Source organism: Talpa occidentalis, unplaced genomic scaffold (genome assembly GCF_014898055.3).
Source record: "Talpa occidentalis isolate TD23 unplaced genomic scaffold, MPIMG_talOcc4v2.1 talOcc4.16, whole genome shotgun sequence".
Classification (NCBI taxonomy): domain Eukaryota; kingdom Metazoa; phylum Chordata; class Mammalia; order Eulipotyphla; family Talpidae; genus Talpa; species Talpa occidentalis.
Window position 1 is genome coordinate 6,689,763 of NW_023601653.1, and position 20,676 is coordinate 6,710,438.

General features: G+C 54.3%; 1 protein-coding gene across 1 annotated transcript in view; it reads left to right on the forward strand.

The window, feature by feature from the left end:
- Positions 1-887: 887 nt before the first annotated feature.
- The window catches only part of MYH9 (myosin heavy chain 9), an 82,023-nt gene continuing 62,234 nt past the window's right edge, over positions 888-20,676 (forward strand). Inside the window, exon 1 of the mRNA XM_037513655.2 lies at positions 888-1,007. The gene's annotated coding sequence lies outside the window, so the exon portion shown is untranslated. The remainder of the gene's footprint in view (positions 1,008-20,676) is intronic.

Consider the following 20,676-nt stretch of genomic DNA (forward strand, 5'->3'; position numbering starts at 1 on the left):
GCGCAAGGGGTTAAGACACAACCTGTGAAGCAATCAGCAGCCTCTGCAGCACGAGTTCGATCCCCGGCCAGGGAGCGACCCACACGGCGCGGCAGACCTTCCCGTCTCACCTGCTGCTCCCCTCAGCAGTGGCTTTCAGTCAGTCTGCCTGTTCTGCTCCCTGTGCTGTCTCTGGTGAATCCTCTCACCCCCCGCAGCTCTGGCCTGCACCCCAGCCCTTGTATGCACAAATAAATAAATAAATAAATCCTAAAAAAGAGACAGCACATATTCCACAGTCTTTTAAACTTCTTTCTCACACACACTCTGCACAACATTAACTCCTGCTACAACCGTATTCTGTAGCTCGTTCTCCAGCACGGGGTGCAGGGCGAGCCGCGCGGCGGTCCGGGACCGGGCCTTTATGCAATGGCCGGGCGTGGCGGGCCGAGGTCCGGGGCGAGCGGGCCCGGCGGGGATCGAACTCGGCGCCCTGAGAGGAGTCCACGCTCGCCCCCGCAGCCGTGGTAATTATGTAAAATAGCACTTTTCCCATATATGGTGCTTAATGGCAGTCTCGGAGGAGGACCGGGAGCCGGGCTCGGGGCGGGCGCCACATCCCGGACTTTCCCAGTCAGCTCCCGGGCCTCGCCGGGCGAGGGGCGATCCGGAAACGCGGAGAGCTGGCGCGGGCGGGGAGAGGCCGCTCTCCCACAGGCCAGTGTGTTTGTCCATCAAAAAAGCAGCGTCTGGAGTGGCTGAAGGGCGCGGGGGGCGTTCCCAGGCCCCGCCCCTGCCGAGCGGGCCGGCGCCCGGGCGCGGCGGGCGGGCGGGCGGGCGGGGGCGCGGGGCGGGCCGGGGCGGCGCTGGGCGGGCGCGGCGCGCACTTCCCCGGCCCGGCAGGCACTGAGGCCGAGGGAGGCTCCGCTGCCACAGCTCCGGCTCGCGCCGTCCCGCCCGTCGTCGCCGCCGCGCTCGAGACGCCCTCCCGGGAGGCAGCGCCTGTTTGCGGGCAGATCCGGGTGCAGGTGAGCGGGGCGCACGGCGGCCGCGCCCCGGGCGGGAGGACGGACGGACGGACGGGCGGACGGGCGGACGGACGGGCGGGCGCTGCCGGCCGCGGCGTGGTCAGCGGGCGGCGCGGGCGGGCACGAGCTCCGCCAGGCCGGCCCGGCCCGCGCCCCCGGGGCGCCCGGCCCCCGCGCGGACGCCGGGCAGCTGCGGGCTCTGGCGCCGGCGCCCCCCGCGCCCCCCGCGGCCCCCGCGGCCCCGACCTCCCCCGCGGCCCGCCCGCCCGGCGCCCGGGCTGGCGAACCTCTTCCCCTTCCGGGAGCGCCGTCCCGGGCCGGCGGCGGGCGGGACCCTGGGCGCCGCGCCCCCGGCAGGGTCCGGGCGTTTTCGGGACGGGGGTAACGGGCGGTCCGGGGACCGTTCGCAGCTGTCAGGGCGTCCGTCCCGTCGCGTCCCGTCCCGTCGCGTCCCGTCCCGTCGCGTCCCGTCCCGCGGACGCCGCTGCGCGCGCCCCACTTCCTCGCCCGCCCGCGCGGTCTGGGCAGCGCGGGGACCGCAGGGCAGACCCCGCCCCGGCCTCTCGGGGCCCGCGAGCTGCGGCTCTGACGCGCTGCGGGCGCCCGGGCACTTGCAGCCCCGCGGCCCCCACGCGCGCACCTGGCTCCTCCTCACCTGGCGGCCTCCCCGCCGGCGGGGCGGGCATCTGGGCCCCGCTCCCTTTGAGTCAGGCCTGAGCTGTTGCACCCTAACTTTCTGGGTCAGATGTGGGGGTTTCTGCACCGCCCATTTCCCTGTGCAGGGGTCCTCACCTTTCCTGTCTGGAGCCACGCCCAGGGCGGGACTGGCTCCCCTGCCCCCAACATCCTTCGCGAGAGCCCGGGCTGTTCAAACAGAAACCGAGGATCCTCCAAGACGGGGCTGGCGGCTGTCTTGAAGGTGGGGTGCGGGGGACGGCCAGGCTCCCGTCTGCAGGCCCCACCCGGCCCACTGGGGAGAAGGCTCCTGGGAAACCCCAGGTCCAGGACACCTGCGGCGCTCTGCTCTGGGCATTTGAGGGTCCGGCCAGTTCTCGGCTCACTGCCCTCTTTTCTGGATTTAGCAGGATTTCAAAGTTATTGTTGAGTAACTGTTGAGGGGAAGCGAGCGCTAGCGCAGCTCTGTGGCCATGTCTGACTCCTGTCTCAGCCCAGCTTGATAACCTCGCTGGTGCCTGATTTGCTTTTGGTAAGGAGCGAAGCTGCTTTTCCCGTGGACCCTCATTCAATTAGTACTAGTCAGTTTACATACAAGGCTGCTGGACGGGGAAGGGTGCACAGATGTGTCATTGAACAAATATTTAACTGGCTTCTGGGTGCCAGGGCCTCTGCCAGGTGGTGGGGGGGTGTGAGATTGAGTAAGACCTGGCCTCTGCCCTCAGGCATCTGTAGAAGCTGAGACAAATCTGTAGATGACTCTAAGGTGATGTGAACAGAGACCCCAAAAAGGCATAGTGACTCATGGGGATTGGGAGAAGGGAGCCAGACTACTGGACTCCGGAGACCTTCCCTGCCCTTGGGGAGTTTCCAGTCCTCAGGGGGAAATCATGGCAGAGTGACTGAAATACAAAGGCAGCCTGTGATGAGTGTCCCAAGCATGCCATAGACAAAGGGCTCTGGGAATTCCAGAGGGGCCACTTCAGTCCAGGGCAAGGAGGGAGGCCACCCCGAGGAAGAAGCACATAGCAGGTTTGGCAAACTGAGGCAAGCCTTCCTTGTTGGAAAGTGAGGACTCATTTAGTGGATAATTGAGGGGTAATTAAAAGCGTCAAGAGATTGCTCAGTGTAATTTGAGAGCCACTCTGCCCCCCTGATGGCTGCCGGGTGACACCAAAGAGCTCCACTCTTCTCATACAGCAAGTCCTGGCAGTGCCTGTGGGCAGATCCAGGTGTGGGGCAGATCCAGGTGCCTGGAGTGCCAGCGTTGGCAGGCTGTGTGTGGGGAGGGGCTACCCCACGTGAGGGAAGAGGAGGTCAGGGGCCTGGCTTTCAATTTTTTGTATTTTTTTAAAAAGATTTTATTGATGCATGTAAGAGCTGGGGTGCAGGCCAGAGGTGTGGGGGAGAGGATTCACCAGAGACAGAGTGGGGAGCAGAACAGGCGTATTGACCGAAATACTCTGCTGAGGGGAGCAGCGGGCGAGCCAGGAGAGGTCTGCTACCCCATGTGCGTCAGCTCCCCGGCCATGGATCAGGGATTGAACTGGTGCTGCAGTGGCTGCCAATAGCGTCATAGCACGGAGACTTAACTCCTTGTGCCACTAGGCAGGCCCCTCAGTGTTTTATTTTTTGAACTTTTTTACTGAAAGGGCTTGGTGACGGGACCACTTCTCTCTTGCAGGATGAAGGATGCATGTTTATCACAGCCTGCCTTTGGTCTGTTCTTGCTCCAGAAAAAACAATACAAAGATCTGTTAGCTTTTTTAAAGGTGAAAAGCACACTCAAAAAATGCAGCATTGTTGGGCCTCCCCGGTGGCGCAGAGGTTGAACGCTGGGTTGCGAAGCTGCCCGCACGCAGCCTCTGCAGCGCCGGTTTGATCCCCGACTGCTTCCTGGCCACCGGAGGAGGGTCCTACATGGCGCGCAGACCTCTCCTGCCGCCCGCTGCTCCCCTCAGCAGTGTGTTTCGTCAGTCTGCCTGCTTTGCTCCCCGCTCTGGCTCTGGTGAATTCTCTCACCCTCCCACACTTCTCACTGTACCCAGTGCTTGTATAAATAAATAAAAATAAATCTTAAAAAAAAAAATAGTCTTAAAAAAAAATGCAGCATTGTTGTGTCCCCTGGTGGGGTATGCTAGAAGCCAGGCTCACTGCTTTCCTCACTTCCTCTTCGAGCTAATCCTTCAATAAAGTACTTAAGAAAGCCCTTACCAGCTTGACATCTTTATTTCAAAAGGAGAGGAGGGGTTGGCTGTTGTTTTCCTCTGAGCCTGGCCCTACCCTTCTCTTGCAGGGGGAGAGAGCGAAACCCAAAGCAAAGGACAAAAAAAGTCCTTGCCTTGACAGCTTCCTCCCAAGCATCATGTTCCAAAAATATTTGGAATAACAAAATCTGTGTGTCGTCTTAATTAAACAAACTCCTAATTTGCTGAGCATAAAGCAGCATCTCTGCCTGCAGGGGCAGGAAGTGCATGTTCCCTTTGTGTAGCCCAGGGAGTCACTGCCTCTCCTGTTAACTAACCATTGGGGCGCTGAGCCCCCTGGATCACATCCGTGACACCTGAATGGGGCCCAGGGTAGCTGTGGCCCTGTGACTTACAGAATCCTGTTCTTAGAGCTGAGACATTGGGGATGTGAGCTTTGAGCTGGGCAGAGTTTAAATCCTGCTGTTTACTAGCTTTATGAACTTGGGCAAGCTGCTGGAGCCTCAGTTTCCTCATCTGTAATGCGTCGATCTTAATAGCTATCCCGTGAGAGCTAATAGAAATAGGTGGGTAAAAGGCCTGACATATTGTGTTCAATATGTTTTAAGAAAACACTTACATGGCAACCTGGGTTGCTTATATGACAACCAGGTGAAGAAATGGGAGGAGGGATGGGGGGTTTACCTGGCCCCTGCTGCTCCTAAGGTGTGCTTGTGTGAGTGCTCGTGGGCTGTGAAGCCCAGGTGGTAAAGAAAACATGTGCTTCTGGGCCCATCTGCTGATGCTCTTGGAGGCACTGGTGATGAGCTGTGCTGAGCAGCCGCATTTTGTCGGGGGAAAGGATGTCCTGAGCCAATTCCATTTTGTATTGGGGCTGCCCTATAACAATTTCAGGGCCCTAGTCCCCAGGCAGAAGCTGTACAGACTAACGGCAGTACCAGTTCTAAAGCAGGGCCAATGGAGATCCAGTGGGCAGCCAGGGTGGGACACGGGAACATTTAATTTTGGTAGAAAGTGTCATGATCGCCCTACAAAGACCTCGTGCCTGTTTCTGTGTCCACCGCCTGCGCACGAGAGACCTGGAACCTGAAAACTTCAGTCCTTTTCATTTCTTCAAAATGCTCCAGTTAGGCAGGCATTCTCAGGTCCTATATTTGGGCATGTAAGTTATAACAGTCTTTTTAGAGGCAGTTGGGTAGCTTCTGTCAAAACATAGTACTGGCTGATTTCTAGGAATTCACCCACAGATAAACATGCAAAAGGAAATGTCCAAGGATACCCCTTGCAATATTGTCTTAGCAGAGGACAGGAAACCAGCTTAACTGCCCGTCAAAAGGGTCAAATAAATCACGACCCAGCCGTGCAGTGGAAATCCTTGCAGCCTTTAAAAAAATGAGGTGAATCTATATGTAGTGCTGGATCTTGTCCTTCAAGATGGGGTGTCAGTGGGGAAAATGAGCAGCAAGTTGGGCAGAGCCTGGAACATCCCCTCAGCTCAGTGCCTGGTAATAGTGGCAGGGCCTAGAGAGGGTCCAGGAAGCAAGATGCCCTTTTATACGTACACTTATAGTCAAAAGTAACAATTGTATTTGTTGCTACTTAGTAGTCCTCAAATAAGGTAATATTCATAGTAAGTAAAAATCTGAAAATCTATTTTTTTCCTGTAATTTTTATTATATGGATGTTACCTGTTATCTATCTTAGATTATCTAGGAGGGGATGCCCAGCCACTCTTGATGGTCTCAACTCTCAAATGCTTTGCTCTGAATTTCAAATTTCTTTTTTTTTTTTTTTAAGATTTATTTATTTATTTATATAAGCACTGGGTACAGTCAGAAGTGCGGGAGGGTGAGAGAATTCACCAGAGCCAGAGAGGGGAACAGAACAGGCAGACTGATGATACACTGCTGAGGGGAGCAGCAGGTGCAGCAGGAGAGGTCTGTGCGCCATGTGGGACCCTCGCCTGGCAACCAGGGATTGAACCGGCGCTGCAGAGGCTGCAGGCAGCTTTGCAGCCCAGCGCTCAACCACTGCGCCACCAGGGGAGGCCCTGAATTTCAAATTTCATATTGAGTGCCTACTGTGTGCAAGGGAGGAGGACAGATCATCTTAAAAATGGACTGACATGGAATGTTCCAGTGTTACCACTGGAACGTTTTGGGTCTGGTTTTCTTCTTCATGACATCATGTTATTACCAGAGTAACCCCTTAAACAAACGTCAACGCTGATCCACTCCCTCGTATGCGGGAAATGGTGGATGATTGCTTTTTCTTTGCTGTCTGAGAAAAGGAAGCCCGCAGTATGTTTCTGGAAAGTTTTTCGGGACACTCCTTTGCCAGGTTTCCCACAATTGCCCTGGCTCCAGATCACACGCAGTCCTTTCCTGGGGAACCCTCCCTGACCAGAGGCTCGGCCAGGCCTTTATTCTCTTGGGTCTTCCTCTCTTTGTCATTGTGTCCTCTAGCGTGTCCCTTCCCACTCCATCCTCAGTGATCTCCTAGACAGCTGGCCTGTGGTTTTTATGTATTAATAACAGAGGAAAGGCCCAGACTCCAAAAGATGTGATCAGAAGGGTTTTTTTTTGAATTGGAAAGCCCTAACCCTCTTCCCCAGGAAGACCATCTTAGGCCCAGATGATGTGGTTACTGATTGGTTGCCAGCTCTGCCCACTGCTGATTGGCTTTTTTCCTTAGTGAAGTCCGAAGACCCTGGGTGCAGGCCTGTGTCCCTCCTGGCAGCCCTGGGCCTCTGCAGGAATGGCATGAGTCATAGGAGTACCCAAAATGAGCCTGGGCCTAGCATGGGCCTGCCCCCACACGGGCAGCTGGGTTGAAGGCTGTTGCTGGCCTTTATCTGCCTCCTGCCCCTCATGCTCTGATGACCCTGAGTACTTGGGGCGCCCTGAGGGGAGCAGCCCCCTGCCTCTGTCTGATGCATATCTCTTCAAAAAGTAACTTAAACAGGCTTCTGGAAGTTGGAATTTCTCGGGTCCGGGTCAGTCCTGCTGACTACTTTCTAAGCCTGAGGTGATTCAGTACCCAGAATGGGATATAGCACCCTAGACCAGGGCAGTTGGACCTTGGCTGGCCTTCGGCTGAGGGTGAGGCCGATTGGGAGTATCTCTCCAGCCTGACCCTCCAGTTCTCAGCACGGTACCTTTAGCAGCTGTGTTCTTTTCTAGCCAGCTTGGCCTCTCCACTAGGAACCCTCTTGCTGTGACTGGCCGTGTGTGTGTGTGTGTGTGTGTGTGTGCACACGCGCGCATGTGTGCTGGCGGTTGGTGGTGGTGTTTGCCTTCCAGCGCCTTCTGGAAGTTGCTACTGTGGGTGTGGTTTCCGGCCTGGGCAGGTTGGACTATAGGGAAGTGGAAGGTAAAGCTCTTCCCCCACCCTTAAGTCACTTCCTTGGTGCCTGGTGGATGCTCCTCTTAAAAGAAAAGTCAACACAACGGTAAACCTCTCCCTCCTGAATTTACTTAAATTCTAGAATGTCCAAGCTGGACATTAGGGATAATGGAATCCTTCCCCCATTAGACAGGGCGAGGTTTGCCCAGGCGCTCTCTGTGAGCTGGTAGAAGCAGCGTCTCCACCCCAGGGCCTTTCTCTCAACATCATGTGGCCTTATTTAAGTGTTTTCAAACTCTTTTCCTCCCTTTCTTCGCCTTTCTGCACTGTTTAGCCAAGCAACACATACTTAGCTCCTTTTAATCTTTCCTCAAGAGTCTGTTCTTCCACACCCTTAATCTTTCTTTTTGGGGGGTGTGGGGGTGGGACTAGAGTTAAGAAATGGGGTGGGAAGGGTTTGGGTTTCTCTGAACTACTTCCAGTTGGAGAGGACCACTTAGGCCGAAAGTTCCCACAGCTCAAAAACCAATATTTCACATGGGGTCGTGCCAGGCAGCAGGGTGGGCCACCCAGAGTCGCAGGCCTCCCGCTGCCCCTTAGCCCATCCTGGCTTCAGTCATTTTGTTATAGGGCAGCCCCGATACAAAACGGGGTGCCTGACTGTGGGCTCACCCGCGCGCTTAAAAGGACTTATCAATGCTCCACTGCAGGCACACGCGAAAGGTTCATAAAAGGTTTATTCACAAGGGAAGGGGAAATGAGGAAATGTACCGCTCAAGGAGAAAAGTGGGAGACAAAGTTTTAAATGAGTCCTACCCGATCTGCCGATCAGGAATCCCAAATGGCGCTCTGAGAGCTGGACGCGAGCCAGGAGCCGTGAAGCCAGGAGGAGAGCGACAGTGAGCCAGCCCAAGGCCCAAGTGTTTGGTTTTTATACCCAACCTGGCTGCATAACCCCACCCTCAGGTCCCAGCCACCTTCCCTTTGGTGGTGATGGGATTTGTCTTTCCCAATGTCCTGATGGCTTTAGTCTGGAGTGGGGGTGGGGTCTACAAAGCCTGTATGGGATTAGCTCAGGACATCCTGTCCCCCTAACAATTTGAAGTCATTTAATGCCTCGGGTGTCGGGTTTGTTATATTTTCAGCACGAAACCCCCTGGAGAAGGAAGCAAGGGTGCTGGGAGCAGCATCCCCTGCTTGCTGCAAGGGGGGCCTTCTCCCCTTCTGGTCAGACTTGTTGTGAGGATTACAAGTGCAGCAGAGTGGCCCAGTTCTGTCCTCTTCCTCCTTTTCCCCCCATTACATCATCGGCATCATCTGTCCTTGGGTCATCGGAAATTTTTTATCCAGTTTAGAGATTTTAAATTTGTCAGTGAGCCTATCCCTTGATAACAAGGTGTGGCAACTAAGGTGACAGAGGCCCTGCTGGGAGGTTCCCTGGGCCCGAGGCAGCGGTGTCTGATGCCTGCAGCTTTGCAGTCTTCCTACCACAGGGTGCCATGCAACTCGTTAGGCTGTCGTTAGGCTGACCGGAGCTACTTTCAGCATTAAAAAGAAAAAGACTGTAATATAGCAGTAGAGATACTTTCATTTGTCGTGTTCAAAAGCCACCATGTTTCCTGTGTTTTGCATGAAGTCATTGGGCTGGAGAAGGCAGCTTCCTGTCTGATAAACAGAAAGACTAGCATTTGGAATAGTTTGGGTGACTTCTTCTGGCTGGGCAGGGAAGGGGGAGATTTTAGAAGCCCCAACTGTGAGGACGTGGAGGGGACAGACAGGCCTTTTCTGTGTCTCCGTCCCCAGGTTCTTGACTACTGTGTGGGCCTTTTTAGCTCTGGCTGCCTGAGTGGAGTTTAGGCCTGACGTGCCTTTGCCTGTGAGCCTGCAGAGGTGGAGGCCCAGGCAGTCTGAGATTCAGAGCGCCCCGAGCCACCTCTGCAGGTTACATACTGCGGATGCTTGGCACTTGTGTGGAGCCTCTGGGGTGAGGAAGGTGGTCAGGAGCAATTTCATGGTTTCTGTTTATATTTTAGAATTTAAGAGCCGAATATTGGTAAGAGGGTATTGACCCCCAAATTTCTTTGCCAGGTTGATTATCAGATGCCTTGATGATGGCCTCATTGTGGCCTGACTGGCTCCCATGTGGCCCTCTGCCTGTCTGGTCCCTGTCCTCAGGAGCCTTCTCCTCTAATGGGGTTGGGACTGAAAGAGAGACTTGGGATGCAGGCCCGAATGGGCCTTAGAGTCTGGGGATTTCTGAGCCTCTTGAGCCAGCTTCCTGGAGGCGAGAGTTGCCTGGGAGGAGACAAGATGGGGAAGCAAGGAAGGAAGGCCGAAGCTCTGGTAGGAGGCCTCTGGCCTGGGAGTCAGGATGTCTGGGTTGAAGTCTGAGCTCTGTTTATAATAGGAACAGCAACAACAACAGCAATAATAAAATTTTATTGACTACTGTTCCAAGTACTCTACTAGCTAGTGCTTTTTCATGAATTTTCTCATTCTTAGCATTCCCATGTGATGGGAAATTATCCCCATTTTATAGATGCGGATACTGAGCAGGGATTCTAACTTAGGACACTCTGACTTCTACTCTTGTGTGACCTTGTCAGGTGCCTTTCACTCCTGGCCCAACAGTGAGGGGTCGGACTGGTCCCAAGGCCTCCTACCTGGCAGTGGCCCAGAATTAATTAGAGGATCAGAGCTTTGGGCCTCCCGTTCCATAGTGCAGTAGGCTCCTCAGAGCGAGGTTACCAGTTCAATCGTGTTACTTTGGCTACTGACTTCACCTGTAGCCTCAACCAGTCATTTTTCACATGTGTGTGGTTGGTCCTAAGGGAGGACAGGTGAAAAGACTGTAGCCAGGCTTGTAAATTCTGGCTGTGGTGTCTGCTGCTGTGGGCTGGTCCCTGGCTGGCCTCCCCTGGGGAACCAGCTGGTTAGCAGGCCCACCGCCATCTTAAGCAGTGGGGTCTGACATCTACCCACTTGCAAACTTGTCTTCCTTCCTAACTGGTCCGTCTGCCTACTGTCATTCAGTAACCTCACGTCTTACTCTGTGTGCTAGGGTGAGTTCCGGGCTGGGGCCTGGGAATGTGGACGTGAAGGAAGGGAAGGGCCTGTGTTTCCAGTGAAGGATGGTGTCCTGCAGGTACAGATCCCTGGAGGCCCAGGAGGGTTTGAGAAGGCTTCCTGGAGGAGGTGGCAGCTGTGGTGATTGTAAGGTATTGACGTGGCACAAGACATCCAGAGAGTCTGGCTGGGACCTTGCTCAGACTCAGGAAGATCTTTGTGCAGGGGCGAATCAGGTGGCCAGGGCTCTCTTAATCCTCTGCAGCTGAGAAAAGATTTCCTCTCCCCTCGGGAGTTCCAGCCCGGGTCCCTCATGGCAACCCCTTATGTGGCCCATTAGAGTCTTCGCCCTGGTGCCATTTCCTGGGAAATGTGGGATTAGAGGCTGCCACTTCCAGGTCGTCTCTGGAGGGCTGCTGGGAATTCTGCCCTGCCCTCCGTGTGGTCTGCATGCTCTTCCCGGCTGAAGGACTTGGAATGAGATTTTTCATGGAGTGTTGAGAGAGACATAATTGTTACTGGAATCAGCTCTCTTTCCAAAGCTAAAAAATGGGGGGGGGGGTTGTTTATAGCATAAACAATATAACAAAGCTGACAAGCATTTCAGCCCCCACCCTGTGGACTGTTTGCATTTTTTGGGTTTCCTGTCCCTATACTTGCAAAATTGTAAGCAAAACAGATACTGTTGTATGTGCTAACTCAGTCACTCAGTGTTAAGATACAAAGTTTCCTATGTTGCAACAGTCTCCACAGTTCTTACTTTAATGTTATGTTGTAGTCCATAGAGGGGAAGAACCATTATTTACATTGCCAGAAAGTTCCATGGGTTTTGTTGACTCTTTTTGGAAATTCATTCATTCAGCAAATATCCTGAGCATCTGTTCCAGGGCAGAAGTTTCTTGGTGGTTAGGATGGTGGTGAAGGAGCCCTCACAGGCCTACCTTCCAGGGGCTCACTGTCCAGACCTAGGGAAAAATCTCTGCCGCTGGTGTTGTGGGTTGTGATAGAGGCGAGCTGGGGAGAAAGTGGCAGCTTGGATGCCTGATTTCAATTGGTGGAAAACAGGTAAAACTGCTTTGTCATTAGCGATGAGAAAAGACCTGGGAGGTCTTTCTGGAGTATTTGGAGGGAGACATCCACCCCCCTCCCCAAAGCGGTTGGTGCAGTTAGGAGGCCTGCATCAGAAACAAGCCTGGCGTGGCGAGGGGCAGAGGCTCCCAGGGGCCAGCTTGACCAGGAGGCCTGGGAAGCAGCCCCAGGCCCTCCTGAGAGAGGCCTCTGGTGGAAATGATAGGTAGGAGGCAGCGGAGGCTTGGAGATGTCACAGGCCACTTGGGAAGGAGCTGGAATATTAGCAACAAGTTGCAACAGTTTAGTTTTGTTGTAAAAAGGAAGTTTCAGAATCTTAGTGGTTGCTTTTGATCAGATAGCTTGTTGACAAGGGGAAAGTAGTGTTGGGGCTGGGCTGGGCCTCAGGGGAGAAGGTGGTCTGTGAAAGGGTCTAGAACGTGGAATGTTACCCTGGTAGTTGCTGTAGCTCCTGACAATTGGCTTCCTTTCCTTTCTTATCTTTCCTAGCCTCTTCATTCGCCCCCCAGACCTAAGCCCCCAGCCCCAGCTCCTGGCTCAAGGGAGTGTGACCTGTCTTCCTGGCAAGCAGGAGAGAAGTGTTTTGTTGTTGTGAAAGGAGCCCAGGGCTTGCCACCCACCCCACGTTGTCCCCGGACACTTCCGTGGTCCTGCTTCAGGGTCTGCCTCCCCCTCCAGCCTGCAGCTGGGATTTGGATCACACCAGGCCACTCTGGTTTGAGGTTTTGGCTAGCAGAGTTTCTGTCATGCGCCTCAGTGCCCCCCCATGAAACCCAGACCCACAGAGCCCCAAATGAACCCTAAGCCTTAGTGTAGCTTTATTTCTTACATACTGACTTAAAATTAGTCCTATGGCTGTAACCCAGCCTTGGCCTTCCGTGCTTGGTAGATGATGTTCTCTGGTGTTAAGGTGAGGTCCTTTGTGTTTCTTTTTAATTTCTCTCCCGTCACCTTGTTCACTGTTTGGTAGTGATTAATAAGCTGGAGATTATCTTTGCACTTATACAATTTTTAATTATTCACCAGCTATTATGTTGGACGGGGGTACAAGGAGTAGAGAATTGGATAAAGCAGGAGGCAGTGGGCGTGGGGAGGAGAGTCTTGAACAGCAGCAGCTGGCCTTAAATCCCATTTCACTCAGTTTATTTGTTCCTTGAATGTATATCAATTGCTGGCAGTGTGCTGGCGACTGTAGGTGCTGGGCATGCGTGTTTGAACAGGCAACTAGAGGCTGCCCTTTACTTTCCAGAGCAGGGAACCAGACAGCAAGCTTACCAACCAGCTCTCCATTGCCACGGCCAGCCAGGGTCTGGCAGGTGCTGTGGGCAGTGGTCGGTGGGTCGTGTATAGATGACCGCAGGCCTGGTGGCTTGAGCAACAGGAGTTTGTTTCTACAGTTCTGAGGCTGTGATAAAGGTGTGACCTGTTGGTGGCTTGCCTGTTGATTTCCTTTGAGGCCTCTCTCCTTGGCCCTCCAGTGGCTGTCCCCTTGCTGCCTCTGTACTTGGTCTTCCCTCTTGCACGCACAGCCCTGGGGTCCCCGTGTATGCCCACATTTCCCCCTCTGAGGAGGACACCAGTCAGATTGGAGTAGGGCCCACACTGATGGGCTTGTTTTAATTTAATTATCTCTTTAACTGGGTTAACGCTTTAACAGATGAATTTGGGGGAGGGCACAATCGGTGCCTGCCAGCACATCAGGGAGTGGGGTGTCAGAGGAGGCCTCTCTCATCCAGGGACAGTGGTTCCTCCAGGACTGAGGGGTGAACCCTCCAGGACTTTACCAGTTTACTTAACTGCTTTGGGCCCTGGTGCCCTTATCTTAAAGTATGGTTAATAAAACCTATCTCTGGGTGTCCTTTGGGTAGCTAAGGTGTGGATGGCACTCAGCACAGTGTCAGGGTCATTGTGGACCCCATCCATGTCCACCCGCTCCCCTCCCGTTGCCCCCACCTGCCCCAGTTCAGCGCCAGCACCTTTCCTGCTGACCTGCCAGATCCTATTCTTGACTGAGGCGCTTTAGTAACTGGGCTCTGGGACGACTACTGGGGCTACTCCCTGGGCCCAGATCCAGGGTGGTCTGCCTTCCTCACAGGGGTGATGACCCCACCCCCCAGTTCTTGTGGACTCAGCATTCTTGGTGATGGTCTCCCCCCTTCTCATGAGCCATAAACACAGTTTTACGTGAGCAAGGGGTAATGTTTATAGAAACTGGTGCAGGGCTGTAAACTTGAACCCCAGGGACTGGTCTATGCCCCATATCCTTTGCCCCCGCCCCTCCCTCCACCCCGCAGCACACTTCTCTGTGCTGGCCTTCTTGCTGAGCTCACTTCCCCTCTTACTGGAGTTGCCTCTGGGGTCCAAGCCTTGCCCACAGGGACAGAATGTTTGAGAACAGGTGGGCCTGACTGACCCAGGCTCTTTAGCAGCGCCACCACTTGGCTTGGCACGGCCTTGGGTCACCGGCTTTATTACTTTGGGTTCTGAGGCTTCATACCATGGTGTGGTGTGTGTCCAGACAAATAGTAGGGGGCTCTGGAGCCAGCCCCTCTGTCCTAAACTTGCTTCTCCTACTTGCTGGCTCTTTGACCTTGGGTGAGTCCGGCAACCTTTCTCTGTGTGATTTCCTTGTCTGTGGAAAATGCGAACCACCATGGAGGATTTTGTGCTCACTGCAGTTTAGCTTTATTGTCTATACAGTTTGTCCAGGAAAATCCCAAGCTGTCTATTATAAATATGTCTATTTTAATCGCTTAAAAAATCTATTTCAATCTGTTTTTTCCTTCAAACTAGAAGTTTGAAGTCATGCCCATGTTCTCACAGTGGAAGTTCCACCATCCCGAGGCGGGCGGTGTGACTGTTGCCATGTTATAGCTGGGCAAGTGGGGGCTCAGAACCTTAGTGACCAGGCCCAAGCTCGAAGCACAAGATGCTCCCTCGCAGCTGATTTGCAGGCCATTTCCTTTCAGTATTTGCTTCCACTGCCTCTTCTGCTCAGCCCCCAGAACCCACTACGTGTTTCTGGAGTCAGGGGTTTGTGGACTGATTGTAACAGGGTGGTCCCCAGGAAAGGGGGAGGTTCCAGCTTCCCTGCCCCACCCAAGGAAGGGTGGAGCTGAGCAGGGAGAGAAGAAGCTGCAGAAGAGACTGAGGAAGGAAGCAGGATGGAGCCAGGAGACCTGGAGGAGGTGCATGGAGCCTAGAGACACGTGAAGAAACTGCGCTTGTCTTTTGGTGGTGGACTGGGTGACACAGATGTGGGTGAGACCCGTGGGGAGGTGACCATGGCAGCTTTTATCTTGATGTTGATTTTGCTCTTTTCCTTCCGGGCTTGTCCAGTTGTTTGTGACCCTTTTCTGTGGGTCCCCACTGGAAGATGCTTTAGACTTGTGGCAGGCTTTGGGGCCTTGCTCTGGGCCAATCCCATATGGATGGACTTTTACCCACGAGGGGACGGGTAACTTTAGGTGCTTCATTTAGAAACTAGACTCTTTGCCTTACCTGTATTGTTTCCTAGTTTTATTAAAGTTCCTTCCCATTAAAGTCTCCTATGTTTTGTGTTGATGCGGCGGATGGCAGAACCCATTTAGAATAGGCAGGTTTGTGGGGTTTTGGGCTGCCCCTCTCCCTGTCCTATAACATGATGACCTTAAACCAGTGGCTGTTGAGGCCAGTGCCTTGTTGGCTGATGTTGCCAGGTGTAAAATGCAGTCCACCCTGTTCCATCCAAAGTCAGCGAGCACAGTGAGGGTGTGGTCCAGGCTGGATCCTGCAGGGAGCTCCAGTTTTTGTCCCCTGTCCCCCTGAGCTCCAGGTCACCTCCTCCTCTTCCTGGCCTCCTGCTGCCTTCTGCCCAAGCTGGGCCTGCCGCCCACCAACTATTCCTGCATTTGCCAGGGTGAGGAGGAGGTGGCTGTCTCGCCAAGTGCTCATGCAAAATGCCTCATTATGGGATTAATTACCCTCCGCTGAGCACTGTGGAATTCACAGGACCCCACCGACACTGACTTCTCTCCTCTATCCTCACCTCCCGATGCCTTCCTCCAAACCCACCTGGCGTGAGTTCTGCCCACTTTCGGGCTCGCACTTTAAACCTCAGGTCTTGCACTTTAAACCTCAGGTCGGAGAGGAAGGGCTAGGCAGTGCTTCCCAGGTGAGACTGAAAGTCTCCTTGGTCCCTCCCTGCCCTTTCCTCCCTGCCTGTCTTGGGAGCCTCTGGGCCAGGGCACTTCCAGGTAAAGTCCTGGGTGTCCAGACCTGCACGGGTTACAGTGGACAGACCTGGGGATGCGAGGAGGTGAGAGGAGAAGGCTGTCCGCCCCTTTAAAGCAAGTCACAGGCTTTAATTATCCTTGGGTTGAAGTAGTGGTTCCCCCTCCCCCTCTGGCTTTCAGACAAGAATCTGAAGAATGTGATCCTCCACGGCAGACCTGAGCAAAGATCAAGGACTGGGGCCAGATTCAAACCTCTTCCGGGGACTTTACCAGCAACCCTTGTGCCGGGGCCTGGGACATTCCACATTGGTTGTGGGCGTCACTGACAACTACGGTGCATTCATTTCCTGACTCTTCAGTGGGACTGGGAGGGGTCGGGGAGAGTAACACCCCTCCCCTTCTGACACTTAAGAGAAATCAGCTGAAAAGGAGTTGGGAAAGGAAGTGGTGTCTGGTGGGGGGTGCTTGGTGTCAGCCAGAAGGACTGTTCTGCTTGCTTCTGGGTGACAGGGATGATGGCGGGTCCCCTCTGCCCTCCCCGCTCCAGATCCAGTCCCTAACTTACCCTGTTTGCCAGGTCTTCCTGTGGGCCCAGCTGCCGGTGCTAGGTGTTTGCTGCCTCTCTGCGTCCTCAGAGGCCCTGAGCTCAGTGGTTAGGTGCAGACTTGGAGCTGGAGTGAGACCTCTAGGGTGCAGACCTGACAGCTACCTGTGTGCCCTGGAGCAAGTCACCTACGCATTCTGGGGTTCAGTTTCCTCACCTGCAGGATGGGACTCTAATAGAACCTGCCTCCCAGGGTGCTGAGTGGGTTAGGGAGACCTCAGAGAAAAGCCTTCAGAGCTCTGTGGGGGTGGTGGTTTTTAATTGTCAGCACTGTCCCACGGGGTGGGCTTTGTGTTTTGGTTTTATAGATGAGGAAAGGCGGGTTCAGGAGTTGCAACAGTGTATCCAGATTTCCTCAACCAGCTAGTGGAGAATCCAGTGCTCACATCCAGGTTGGCTGGACGCTCACGTTCTGCCCTGATCATCCTGCATGGGCTGCGGGGGTCGGGGGGCTAGTGTTGGTTGTGTGTGTATGCACATGTCCCTGTGTGTAGGGGCTGGGGGGCCTTTGACCCCTCAGGATGGCATAGCTCTGATCTAGCCGCTCTAGAGGCCAGGGGCTGCTCCTTTTCCAGCTCTCATGTGGGGCTTCAGTGCTGGCCCCTTTGGGCTCAGGCAAGGAGCCATTCTTGGCGGGTGGTAAAATCAGCAGAGGCCAGAATTCCGGTGAAGGACGTGGTGAGGTCATCCCTGCCGCCAGCCTCCCTGCTCAAGGACAGCTGGGGTTGGCCAGCTTTCCAGCTGAGGGTGCTACCCCAGCCTGCTCCAGGAACCGTAGTTTAATTTTCCATAAAGTGTGAACCAGGTGGGTTTCATCTCCACTGCCCTGGCTTGTTTCTGGGTCACTTTCCCCAGGGAGGCTAAAGGCTGTGGGATGCTGCTTGCCCACCCTGGCTTCTTTGCAGAACCTGGCGCTGCCCTCCATGCCGCCTGTGCGCCCAAAGCTGGCCGCATGCTGACTCAGTTGAGAACAGGCCCAAGGGATGGAAACCGGGAGAAGACATTGTGCTGTTCAGCTTGAATGTCTTTTTCCTGTGGTCCAGTGTGATCCGGGTGGCTCAGGGGACATGGCCTTCCCTCTGCTGCCATCCCAGAGCCTTCCCTTCTCATGCCAGCTCTCCCTGTTGGCTTGTCCTGACTGGCTTGGCTTCCCCAGACCTCTCTGGTCGGATCCTCCTTAACCTGAGGGTGGTAATGAAGGAGGAAAATCAAGTCTCCCTTTGTGTTGCTTTGGTGGACAAGGGGGTTACTTGGATGCCTCCTAGCCTTTGAGCTTATAACTGGGGCTCCTCGAGGTCTGTGGATTGCACTTGAGGGTCTCTGTGAGCCCCTAAAATGGCATGCACAGGGTTCATAGCCTTCAACCAATTCTCAATGGGGTCCTTGCTATCCGGAAGTATAAGACGTGCTGATGCATAGATTCATAGAGTGCGTGTGTGTGTGCAAACAGGCCCTCAGCAGGCTACCATCAAGTGTGAGGGGCTGTCCATTTCTGGCTAGGCTACGCCTCCACAGGGATATAAGTGTGTGGGGAGCACCTTCCCCGGTCTCATCTCACAAGGACAGGGCCCTTCCTCTCCATCTGCTCCTTCTGTTCAGCCTTTGTGTCACTTTGGGGCGTCTCTTCAGTGTGGCCAGGATGGAGATTTGATGGTGATGTTTCCAGTATTGGATTGGATCTGCTGTTATGGATGCTGAGGAGAGCAGCATCCTTTCTGCCCTTGTTATCTCCCAACTGGACTCAGGTCCTCAGAGAATGTTTCCTAAGTTGCTCAATCTCTAGACAGTTCCTTCACCTCCCTGCCTCTTTTTTATTTCATTTATTTATTTATATATTTATTTATACAAGCACTGGGTACAGTCAGAAGCGCAGGAGGGTGAGAGAATTCACCAGAGACAGAGCGGGGAGCAGAGCAGGCAGAAGGACCGAAGTACACTGCTGAGGGGAGCAGCGGGCGGCAGGAGAGGTCTGCACGCCATGTGGGACCCTCCCTGGTGGCCGGGGATCGAACCAGCGCTGCAAGGCTGCAGGAAGTTTTGCAACTCAGCGCTCAACTGCTGCGCCACCAGGGGAGGCCTCTGCCTCTTTTTTTAAAGGGGAGAGTGGGGAGCAGGGCTTGGGCCGGGACGTGGCGGGGCCTATGTCAAGGTTGTTGGGAGCAGATGCTGGCCGGATGGGAGGTGTGCCCAGCACAGATCCGTTGCCTGCTTGCCTGTAGAGTCTTGCTTAGGCTGTGGCCTTGAACTTGCGCTTGTCCCAGCTCACTGTGTGATCCTGGTGCGTTGCTGGACTAGTCTGAGACTCCACTGCCGGTGACGGATGGCTTTAGTGTTTCTCAGGCTGTCAGTGGAGACTCCTTGGTGTGGGGTGTGAAATTACTTTAGTGGGCGGCAATCGGTATTTTTAGGAATCAAGTCCTGTAGACATGAATGGGAAATTGCAGCGTGCATAGCCTTTGTGTATTTATATATCATTTCATGAATCTTTTGTTTGGTCTTTGTGTATATTTACCCTAAAAAAGTTTTTTAATTAATTTTTTCTTACTGAGAGGAAAATGTTGGTGCCCCCAGCATGTGATGCTCTGGTTGAGGGGAGCTCTTTTAGCCCTGACATTGTGTGCTTCCCGCCTACAGGTCTGAGCTGAGTTGGGTCTCCTCTGCCGCTCAGGCCGAGCCTGTAAATGGAGCCCTTGCAAGATCAAACTCTTTAACTGAAAAGTTCTTTCAAAATTCTGGGAAACGAGCTACATTCCTGGGGTGGAATAAATCATGTTGAGTTAGGCTAGGCAGGATGTGACTTTAAACCCCTCAAGTGGGCTGTGTGAGGGCAGTGCTGTGACTGACTCATTATGAGCTCAGCGGCGACACAGACTTCTTGAGAGAAGAGGCAAAGATTGTGGGGGAGGGGAGCTGGCAGACCGGGGCGCCAGCCAGCACCACTGCTCCTGAGCTCATTTTGATCCTTTTCTTGGTTCTGTGGGCTGAACAGTCCTCAGAGCTGTCCACAGCTAGACCCCAGGGCGGCCTGTGCGCTCCACAGCTCCTCACTGCGTCCAGCTTTTTCATCTTACAAGGGGACAGACCGAGGCCAGGGGGCCCTCAGCCTGGCGGAGTTTATCCTGTTAGTTCAGTGAGGGGGCCAGAGTTGCCCCGCCAGGCTGGCTGCCCCGAGTCAGGTTCTCTCTAGGACACTCTCTGCCACATTCACGAATCAGCCCCATTTGGAAGGTCTCTGTCCCCCAGGGCTGAAAAAGTGGACTTGTCAAAGTGGACTTGTCATGGCCGCTTGACCCATCCAGGAGAAGTGTGGTGGCAGTGAGCGCACCAGTTATTGCGTGTGGAAAATAAGATGTGGGATTGCTGGGGTGACCCCCAGGTGCTTGAGGATGGGTAGCGCATGCCAGGCTCTGTCCCCAACACCTGCACCTTTGGGGAGCGTGGTCCTTCCCCATCACAGCGGTTCATCAGATGTTACTCACCAGCAGCGGGGCAGTGCATGCCCAGGTGACTGGCCCATTGGACCTCAGAGCCATTAGCCCAGCTGGAGTAGGGCCTGGCAGGTGGCAGTGCCGCACGGTTTAGGGTTTTGGGGGCTTACTATTATTTAAACATTACTCAGAGAAGAACAGGTTGCTGAAAGCCTGGTGGGTTCCGGGCTGAGTGGTCTTTAAACATTGTCCTTCGTTTCTCAGTCGGCCTGGTGGGCCTCAGGAAGCCAGCCTGCCACCCTACCCATTTAGCAGCAGCTTGATAATGAAATCTTTTCAGTACAGCTATTTTTCTGCGTTGGGTTCCAGCACACTCGGCTTCATGCTTGAGGAAAAAGAACCCGCCACACCAGCAGAAGTCAGCGGAGAGATACACATACAGCAGGCCCGGAGGCTGGAGTTGGCCCTGGCGGCTGGTGTGGGGATGCTGTCTCTGCAGGAGGGCAGATGGGCCTGACGGGGAGCCATTCCTGTCCAGAGAGCAGCCAAACACTCTGTCAGCCCTGTCAACCCTGGGGCTGAGTCCCAGGAGATGATCTGCACCTCGCTGTTTGGGAGGGAGCATCACCCCACATCTGAAAAAACTTGCTTTTCTCTGCAGTTTCTCTGAGGCGTCTGAGTGCAAACTCATTACCCAGTAGGTGAGGCCTGTGTGTGATCTCGCCACGCAAACATTGAACCAAATAAAACCAAGCTCAAGGGTCCACTTGGTGACAAGTCCACAGAGCCTGGACATGGGACACCAGCGGTGAAGAGAACCTGAGGGCGGCCCTCCTCTTGGACAGCCAGCTTCCCAGGAGAACTCATTCACTTAACAAGCGTTGCTCCAGGACCTTCTCTGTGCAGTGCCTTGGTTTCTGTCAGCCCCGAGTTAAGGGCTGGGGGGCAGTTCTTGCCCTCACGGAGTTCTAGGGGCAATGGTGGTGGGGGGCAGGCAGAGAAGCCGTGGTTGCGGAATAGTGTCCTGGTGGGGGGGGGGAG